The sequence below is a fragment of the Corvus brachyrhynchos genome, unplaced genomic scaffold (assembly GCF_000691975.1).
Source record: "Corvus brachyrhynchos isolate BGI_N302 unplaced genomic scaffold, ASM69197v1 scaffold17, whole genome shotgun sequence".
In the NCBI taxonomy this organism is placed as follows: Eukaryota; Metazoa; Chordata; class Aves; order Passeriformes; family Corvidae; genus Corvus; species Corvus brachyrhynchos.
In genome coordinates, this window is record NW_008240046.1 from 3,619,194 (window position 1) to 3,629,434 (window position 10,241).

Sequence of the window (10,241 nt, forward strand, 5' to 3'; positions counted from 1 at the left end):
GATTTCTTAACAATGAGCAAGATCTTACCAAAGTGTGTGCTTTTCTGTTCTCCAAGATCAGAGATGTCATTCATTCCTTTGATCCAACATGTTCAAAGAGTAGGGGATATTTTCTTATTTGACTCCAGGGCCTGGATTCCAGTGGGGAGAGATATAACACCAGAACAAGGAGAATTTGGATATGTAGAATTAATGCAATCAGATAACTAAGAAGTCTGACGAAACAGTGCCAAATTGACAATGTCTTCTATTGAATTTATATACATGTTTTGATGGTAAATTCAGTGTAATGTTACAGAATCTTATCATAATGTTCAATTTAAAAAATATTCTGGCAAAGTTCAGTTTGGGAATATTGTTTTTCCTCTGGAATTCTTCTCATGAAGAAATAGATGGCAGTGTGTTTCAATTTACTTCAGTTTACTTCTATGCAGATATCAGGATGCAGTTGTGGTCTGAGTTCTGCAAGTTAAACTGGAAGAGTCTGAACACTGCCAGGAAGTAGCAGAAGCATAGGAAATTCAGCACCAGAATCAGATCAGGTTTTAACTACTATTAACTGTTCTCTTGGCTGAAATTATAACACAAATCACTACTAGAAAGCTTTCATATGAGGAGAGTAGCCCCCTACCCCACAGATATCCTTTCCATACATTCTGGGAGCTTTCACATCATCAGGGGTTACTGCTAAGCCAAAGCAGCCAAGTGTCAGAACTGAAATCTGTAAAAACAGTATGAGATTTTTTGCTCTAAGCTCTGAATGGATCATTGGACTTTATGCTGTGAACTTGCAACACAAACTTGAGAGATTAAATCTGGAGGACTTTTTAGAAGTAACCCAATGCCTATTTAGAAGACAGTGTTCAGGTTCCTTATCGGAATATCACTGAAATTACCATTATTAATTGTTTCTCATTTTCACTGGTACATATAAAGTAAAAATTTGCACTAATTAAGTGGTATGAATCTGCTGGGTGAATATCCTCAGGCAAAAGTAAAATACTCTTCATTTGTTCTAGAAACCCTTATTCGTTTTTTTTAACTGCCAATCACCTGAACACATAAATTAAGAAAATATGCAATTCCATGTAACAAAGACATTTTAAATTCAAGCTGGGTGAGCTAATGTGGTATTTTGCCTGCCCAGGGCTTGCTATGATCAATAATACACTGCTGAATCCAAGTGGGGTTGATTTGAATGAACAAGACAGGGATTTAATAAATTAGAAAAGAAAGATTAAATAATTGAGGACTCTTTCCGTAACTTAAATATAAGCCTATTGGAGCTCTTGTTTCAGAAAGGAAAAAAGTTGCTTAGACTTGAATCCCTTTATTTTCCTCTCACTGATACTTCTACACATCAAGGGAAATTCAGAAGCCCATATAAACTGCCGTCAGGAAGAACAAAATCTTCAAATTGCCATATATCGAACAATCAGTGTTTCATTCACCTATATAAAAAGATGAAAACTCAGGGCCCTGCAGTGCTTCTATAATGATTAACAATAACATAGAAGGTTTTAACAAGTGAAAGAACAGAAGAGCAACAACCTTCCATGTCATTTTGCAAGTTAATGTTATGATATCCTTTGCCAGCATAACTGAAAGAGTGCTTCACAAATAATTTAATATATGTAAAGCTTTGGAAAAAGAACATGATGATAAATGGAAATATACTCTCAACCTTTTATTTTCTCTCCTTTTTTTTAGCATTTTTCTGTTAGTTTCCTTACAGTATTTTGAATAGAACTGGTTTTTCTCCTATGAAAAGCAATACATCTAATTCCAACAGTCTCTACGGAAACTCATAATGTTTGAGAACAATTACTAAGTTGTGAAATGCTAATGTACACAGTGTTCTTTGGCTTGAACCAGACTAGCATACAGATGCGGAATCAGTGACATTTTAAATGGAAGCCTGATGGCTGTTTTGATCTAGGACAGACAAGCACACTGCTCTTTCTGTTCAGGAAAGTTTTGCTTGGAAAGCTAATATGATCACACCAGTGGACAACAGCTTTCAGCATCTCTGGCTATTAATATTAATTAACCACTCAGAAAGGCAACCTTATCACCAACATCCACTGAGTAATGCAAAAAAGCAAACAAGCCATAAAATCACATGCAAGAAATATTCAGGCCAGTCCTCAATGAGAAGAGTAAGAGCTGCATAAATACTTTTATGCTAAAACCATGGGGAAGAAAATTGTCTTCTTATCTCCATGTTGGCCATCCCAATATTGAATTGATGTCTTTGTCCTGCATGGAAAGAACAAAAATGTATCATCAGCCAGTAAAACTGTTTTTCTGAGCTTGTGACTTGTATGTCTCTGTCTACTTTGACAGTGTGACCGCTTGCATGAGGCACATGCACAGTTCCTCGCTTGAGAGGCTATTATTAGATGCATGAAATCAGTTGGAAGGCTGTGTTTTCTAAAGCCTGCCCCATTTCTTAGAGTACTTAAACACTGCAGGATTCAGGCTAGGAAACTGCCAGACTTTATAACAGGTCACGGCTGTTCTTCACTCCCTGAAAGAAACCAGGCTTAAAGTGAGGAACACAAAGAGAGGAAAGGATGGGCACTGAGAGGACACGCTCCAAGCCCTAGCAGTGTTCTATTACACAACATAAAGGCAACTTTAAAAGTCATTGGGGTGTGCAGGTTACCTGTTTTACAGACAAAAGGTCTAAAAAAAGCCACTAATCTCAGATGTATCAGAAGGCAAACAATGACAACCTGCTTCTAGTTTCAGGTTTTGTCCTGAGGAACATCAAACTTCAGCATAATACTGGAACACAAATGTGGTTCAAAACCACTGTTTCTCTTCTTTATCCTCCTGGCTTTGATAAATACTCTTATGTTGCCTCTGTTTGTTCAGTGAATTAAATTCTTTTAATCTTTGTTTGGGAGGACTGTCTCATTTCTGCTTGTTCAAGAACATGAAAATGCAACTGTGACTTGCCAGGACTAAGAACGCACCTTTTCATTTTCTCATTTTGCTAGGTATTGGTGAGAACACAATGGTCATACTAAAATCTTGTCAATTCATGTTACTAAGAGACTGTTTTGTCATTATTGCTGGAAAATTGTGACAAAGTACTCAAAAGGGAAAAATGGACAATTTCATGCAAACACACTTATCAAGTGAGTTGCAAATGGTAAAAAGCAATAAATAGGAGTACAGTGTATTTCTTATGGCTGTGGCTGCATAATAGATCAAGCAATCTCATTCGCAGGCAATGATCTGATGATGCATATGCACTGCCACAATAGCTGCATTGAAATTGCCCTGCTTAAAAAGCACTTTTCACAAATCTGCTTCACATAAAATACATTTGAGAGAGAATTGACTGATCTTGTGAATAGAGCTGAGTTAAGTTAATTTTGAGACTTAAAATGGTTGGCAGCATTCCAAGGAGAGCTACACTCATGGATTTCTCTGCAATATTCTTCTCTGCAGAGCAGTGCCAAAGATTTCTGAAACAGAAATCAGCTTCATCAGCAGAGAAAATTGCATACAGGCACTGTGATGAATGCTCTTAATCAGAAAGGTGTCTGTAAATACACGTGTTTATCTTAAGTTGCAAAGTCAGCATGTTGACAGTCAATTGAGACTTAACTCTTGGTTACTATGTTACTTAGTTTCCAGCAGGGAGAGAAAGTACGAAAATCCTCACAAAGATGCTATTTTTCTGCCTGATCCTGTAAAATCTACTGGACTGCAATAACAACAATAACAACAACAGTAACAACAATAATAATAACAACATGTGCCTAGAGTATCGATCTCTGTCCTTTTAAGCTTTGCAGTTTTTAATTAAAACACTACCTAACACATATTACGAACTTTTAAGAGACACATGAAAATTGTCTGGGCTGAAAAGTGTGCTGTTAGATGATAGTGAGTCACAGGGACTACTGGAATGCAAGGCTTATCTGCTAAATCACCCCTGTTCTTACAGGGTACCCGGTATAAACAGGCAGAGCTGTAAGAGCTGTTTGATGCGGCAGACAGATACTCTCAGGTTTGTAAGAAAGGGGATGGAGCCTTATTTGTAGATGGAAGGAATTCGAAATCCAGAATTCCCCTTCAGAAAATGGAGAAAAAATTAACCAAGCTCAAGAAGATTCTTGGGCGTATCACTGATTATGCTAACAAAAAAATTAAACACTGTAAAGTGGGTGCTTGTGGGCATTAGCAGCATGTGTCTTCACTTGGTTTAGACCACAGACACCTTAATGCCTCACTTAGAGTTTACCTTGGCCTTGACACGTGACTTAGAGAGCAGAGACAAGACTGGGGGGAGAGACATGGGCAGAAGTGAATTCGGATTTTGGGGAGAACTAGCAGGCACGGATTTGTGGTCTCTATAACTGAAACTGCCATCATAGTAAGAGGGGTATCAACAACAGTGTGAAACGTCAGAGTAGGGAAGGGAACATGTACAACCCTACAACACCAGTCCTCCCACACAACTGGATACTTACTATTTCCTTGTGAATGGAATGAAATTAATTTGGAACAATGGATACAATGAACTAAGGATCTCAAAACTGACAGGTGGATATTACCTGGGCAGAGGCATGGGGCAAGAAAGCCTGATGCTGTATCACTAAACTCAGTAGGAATGTTTAAATTTAGCTCAGCGGATGCAAGCTGTGAGAGGAAAGGCTGATGGCGCTCCAGGAGCCTATCACCCAATCTGTCTTGGTGTCTAGTGTTACCTGTGCAGGGGTGCTGGAGAAGAACCCGCGAGAGGGTCTCATTTCTTCACATCTGCTCAAGTTGTCCTAGACATTCAGATTGTCTCTGAACCTAAGTTATAGAAGAAAAGAAGAAAACAGACAGCAGAAGTGTTGAGAACCACTTTAGACATGTTCCACAAAATATGTACTAACGAGGCGGTTATAACTTAATTTTGTAACTGTAGGGATGTGAACAAATCTTTTGAGGCTTGAATCATTATGCATGTATAGCTTCAGGGCTTTCCATTCTGTAAAGACATGCTTACCTATGTACAAGATGAAAATTAAAGGAGCTGTTCCATGTCACTAAAACCAGAATGTGTTGTCCCTGAAAGGTGAAAGAATGTCTTACATCTTGCCAAACCACATAGCTGCTGCTTTTTGGTGTGAAATTATCTGACTGTGCTTTACTACTCTGTACTGTATCTCCTTTATCTTCCTGGCAGACAACTCTGCAATTTTATTAGTATTTGCGTAAACGAACATTGTCTTGCACAAATGGTTTCTATGGAATGTATGCAGTACTTTTATTTTTCTTGGTAAACTATAAACATTGGCAACTGAGGTGACTTATATGTTATGACCTTACATTTGAGCTGTCAGTAGATTACAGAGGGAAATATTTGTACTGGTAATTGCTCTCCTGTTCTTAACTCCCAGAAATAATATCTTAAATAAATAAATATATAAAATATAAAACACAAAATATAAAATATAATATATACTTTTATTAAGAGTATCTGAAAGGGGTTTTTTTTTGTAAGAATATGTCAAAGTCTATATTTTCTAAACAATATTATTTTGATAATTGTCCACGTAAACCAACATGCCTGTCTGTCTATGAAAAGTGTTTGCGAACAGAAAATCATTCTTGAATCTTAATGTTAGCCGTAATGATTACTATATTAGCTAGAGGTCATAACCATGAGAAATGAGGAACTCAGCTTTGCATGTTCCTGGTAAATAAACAACAGAAATACATTTACATAACCTATACTCTAATGAAAGAGTATATCTGAAGAGGAATGTTTTATTAATACCCTGGCTGCTGTGTTTTTACAAAATGTCATTAATAATAATAATATTTGAAGACTTGGAAAGCTAAGGTCATGAGTGACAAAACTGTTAATTACCGCTGCAATGATTTTTTACCTTGCTTCTGTGTGACTGAAAACTCCACTATTTCGCTCTGCTCCTTCTCTGATTGCCTCTGGCTAGAAATTTTGGCTCTGTTTCCTCTGTCTCTTACTCCTATTACCCCTGAAGCAGCTAATATTCCTCCACTCCCTTTTCAAGTTCCTACGTCTTATTAATAGCAACTATTCTGGTGCCTGATCTTCAGATTTCTTCCTGAGCTTTCCTTGTCATCAGCTTTCCCTTGTCCTCCACACTTCCAATTGCTAAAATAATGCTTTAGTTATCCTACTGTTTTCTACCAGGGCATTTGGTAGTTTCAAGCCAATTCCTGTTGGTTGTTCTGTGCTATTCTGAGTTACAGTCCTCTCAGCTGTAAAACAAATGGTCAGAAGAGTGAATGAGGTAAATTGATAACATTCCATATCAAACCAGACTTGGGTTTTTTTCCTTATTATAAAGCCTAATATAAGATTTCTTGCAAGTGTAATGGGATTAAATAAAATCTCGGTTGTGGAGCACAAAACATATCTGGGCAACCTTTCCAGAGAACAGTTGATCATTCTGTAGCTATTAGCAACTTTTGGGCTCATTTGGCCATTACCTTTAAAAATAAAATTAAATAATCTAGAAAAACTAAATGTAAAAAATGGGTTTTGAATGAACCCCTTGTATTTTTGACTGGATATTCAAATCAACTAGAAATGCAAAGGAGGAAGATTTGTTTATCACCTGTACTTCCTCTGTCTGTCCTATGATCTCAGCTTACATGAGAGTCCAGGCAGCTGTTTGTGTATGCTTGAATGGCTGAAGATTTAAGGTTGAAGTCATTATACTGAATTCAGATTAATTTCTAACTCTAATGAAAGACACTGTGCTCTAGAACTTAAACCTTCCACTTCTGAGGCAGGAAAGCTGACCATAACCAAGATACTGATGAGCATTTCAGAAATTTACACTAAATGTAACACTTCAACAAGAAGGAAAGATGTAAAAGAAAAAAGGAATTTAAGGTAACATCTCATATGTTTTTCCCCACTATAGATCCTTAAGGGTTTTAAGTTTAACACATGGTACCGTTTTAAACAATTAAATTTCTTAACATTTCTGCAACAAAATTATTTTCAGTTTCACTTAAATCACAGTTACTCACAAAGTGATTAAAAGGGACAAAAGTGGTGAAGTCTTTGTTCAGTTACCAACTCCCAGTTATTATATAATAGGTCTGTTTACGCATTAATTTTGCAACCTGTGTTGTGTCAAATAAAAATGGCAACCTTTCTCACATATTTAATCTAGTCTGAAAGAGCTATGAAAACAGACACAGACACAAGAGCTATCAAAACACCACACAGGGCCACGTTCCATGGCCACCAATAATAGTGTGGTTCTAAATACAGACATGCCTGTCACACATGGCATCCTGGTATATATTGTTAATGACTTCTTACTTGCTTTAAGTAAATTATTTACTAGTCTTTCATTATGAAAAACTTCACAAGCCAGTAAACCCAAGTTCCTGAGGATTCAATGAGTAATCAAAACTTCTACATTGTAAAAGACGTGGATGATTTGAAACTCCTATGAAGCGATCTCCTACGCTTTGCTATACCATGTTAGCACCTGCCACTTTATTAGAAAAATCAAATATTTCATGTTCCTTGACTTTTTTGAGAAATACAGAGTTTCAGAAATCAGCATGGACAATATCAGCAGGTAGAAGTTTGTGGGCATGACCAGTTTGGCAGATTTTGATCTTTTTGCCTCTGCATAATTTATTATACGTGGATTGTAATTTCAAAATAAGAAGGGTGAAAAAGAATGTCCTTGTATGAATGAATAATTGGTGAAAAGATAGTAAGGGAAGGTGTGAAGGGAAGTCATCAGTGGAGTTCTTTAGTAATTTATACGCTGACATTTTTTTGTTCAGCAACAATCTGGAAAGGGAGAGGAGCAATGAGATGTGATAGCTTGCCAATCCATAAAAGTATTCAGAGTAGCAAGGATGAGGGAAGGCATTAGAAATGAGGTCAGAAAGACCTTATAATACAGAGTGAGTGGTCAGAAAAAAGCCAGACAAATTATGTACGTAGGAAAAAAAGATCCCTGGCTTCAAATATAGGCAGGTGGACTCTGAGATAAAAGCTGTCACTTAGGAGCAAGATCTCATTCCCATAAAAGTATCAACTCAATGCACTGTGTCATCTTCAAGCCACCAAGTTCAAGTTTTACCATATCTAGTCCTTGAGTAGTACTAGATATAGTTTAAACCACTAGCTTACATAAAACAGCCTAATGGTTTTCTATTGCTCACCTTCAATGAAACAATTTACCAAATTTCACATTATTTAGCCTAACACACTCAAGTATTTCAAGTTGTGCTGGAAGGAAATGAGATTTAATCTTTTATTCTCATTCTCAATGTTCTACTCTAAGTTTGTCAGCAATTCATTCATGCACTACCTAGGGTGCTGAGCCTGCAAGCCAGTGAGCCACTTCAGCTTGCATCAAATTAACCCTAATGAGATTGTTCAGCTTACAGAGCATGCTAAGCTCTGGGAAGAATGGGCCCAGATGGAATAGAACTACTTCCTTTTTTCTCTGTCCATGAATAAGTTAAAAGCATCTAGGCTAAAAAGTCAAACTTAAAATATGAAGGCATTTTAAGGGGGCTTTTTATGAGGGGACAGTAGCTCAAAATGCCACAGACAAAACAGAAATGAGATAGTGGTGCTAATATACATTTATTTCTTTCAAAAGACAAATAGATCCAGGTACTGAAAATTCTTAGCAGAACTTTTAGCAAAATAAACTGCTTCAAAATGAACGTGAAAGATAAATACACAGAAATAAAATTGACATTGGGCAGCAACTTCCAGCTGTGTCTTTTAAAAAGAGCTGCCATATCTATTAGGACGAAATGAAAGAAACAGCACAAAAAACTCCTTTCCATCCATATGGTGGCTAGCATAGCACCCTATTGATCCACACAACCTACTAAACATGTATTTTACCCCTTCCTCAGGAAGGATTCAAGATTTGTTTGAACTGCTATGTGCAAAGTTTACCCAGACTATTTGGCTTGCTTTGTAACTAAGTGCTGCTGTAAAAATTGCACCAGCTGTGCTGGAGGATGTAGCAGGTCCATACCAGAGGAGTGTCTTTGTAACATCTGCAAACTAAGCATTGTTTTTAACTCTCCAAATTTTCTAGTCCTGATGCACGTGATTGCATAGAGTCACATCTTGGTTTGCTTAGATATCTGGTAAGATTGATATCAGAAAGGGATCTGGCTAACACCCAAGTTTTTGGCAGGAATAACAAGCACTGGCTTATGTGCTTCAATGCTGTCTGTTCCCAAAAGCTCTGTAACAATCTGTAGAAACACGGCTGTACTAAGGTTTGTACTGAGCTTGACTAAATGTGCAGCCAGCCTATACCAAAGCCTTGGTTACTTAGCTTTTGTGCAGCCCTGCTGCAGAAGAGTCTGTACTTCTACCTTCCCTGTGTAGCGGCACTCATACCTGTGACAGATGCTTTTGTGAGGTGCCAGGCAGGATCTTCTTGGAGAATGATAGTCCAAAAGTCATCACAGATTTTAACTGAATCACAGGGGTTTTTCCCTTATTCAGGATAATTTAAAGGTTGTCCATGACATCATTGATGTAACACGAACAAACTTCATAGGGATAAAGCAGATATCTGGTTTTTGACAAAAGTTATGGCTGATGTATTGATTATTGGTATATTTTCAATAAATGCTTTCTCCCCCCTTTTCCCCCCTTTTTTAAAACCAAAAAATCTGGAAATAACTTTAAAGCATGTTCCAATTATGTTTTCAAACTCTCAATAAAAGCCGAGGCTGAGACAGCTAAAGCTTTACAAGATCACGCTGCTAATTTCAAGTGCGAGTGAAAACTCAGTACTTTATCTGGGGCTATTCCTGTACTTGGGGGATTTCCAGTCCTGTCACTGGTGGCGTTTCGATGCTGTTAGGAACATGCGAGTGTAGGTAACACTTGGCTGTAAACGTGCTCATGGAGTTTGCGAGAATTAATGCTGTTTGGATTTTTTTATTTTTTTAACAAAAGGTTCTTTTTTAAAAAACCAAACCAAGCTACAAAAGGAGCGTGGGAGCAGCTCTCGCTCCTGCGAAGGGATTTTCTTAGAGGTCCTTTCAGGGAAACCCCTGGAAGCACTTCTCCGCCACAACCCCCGTGCGTGCCGTTGCCACGGCGTCCTGTGCCTCCCGGTAGATGCCGCGGGGCGGGAGGGGCTCGGCCTGACCCCTGGGGATGGAGCCCGACTGCCAGGCCCAGCTCTGCGGCCCGTGGCGCTGCTGCGGCCCCGGTGCCCCGC

The 10,241-nt window shown here is 38.1% G+C and overlaps 1 long non-coding RNA gene across 1 annotated transcript; it reads right to left on the minus strand.

The window, feature by feature from the left end:
* Window positions 1–1,343: 1,343 nt before the first annotated feature.
* On the minus strand, window positions 1,344–10,235 carry LOC108449125. The gene is made up of 3 exons (XR_001865241.1): window positions 9,407–10,235; window positions 4,728–4,818; window positions 1,344–2,259 (listed from the first exon to the last, which is right to left on the minus strand). It is a non-coding gene; the product is annotated as an uncharacterized LOC108449125 (long non-coding RNA).
* Window positions 10,236–10,241: the final 6 nt, after the last annotated feature.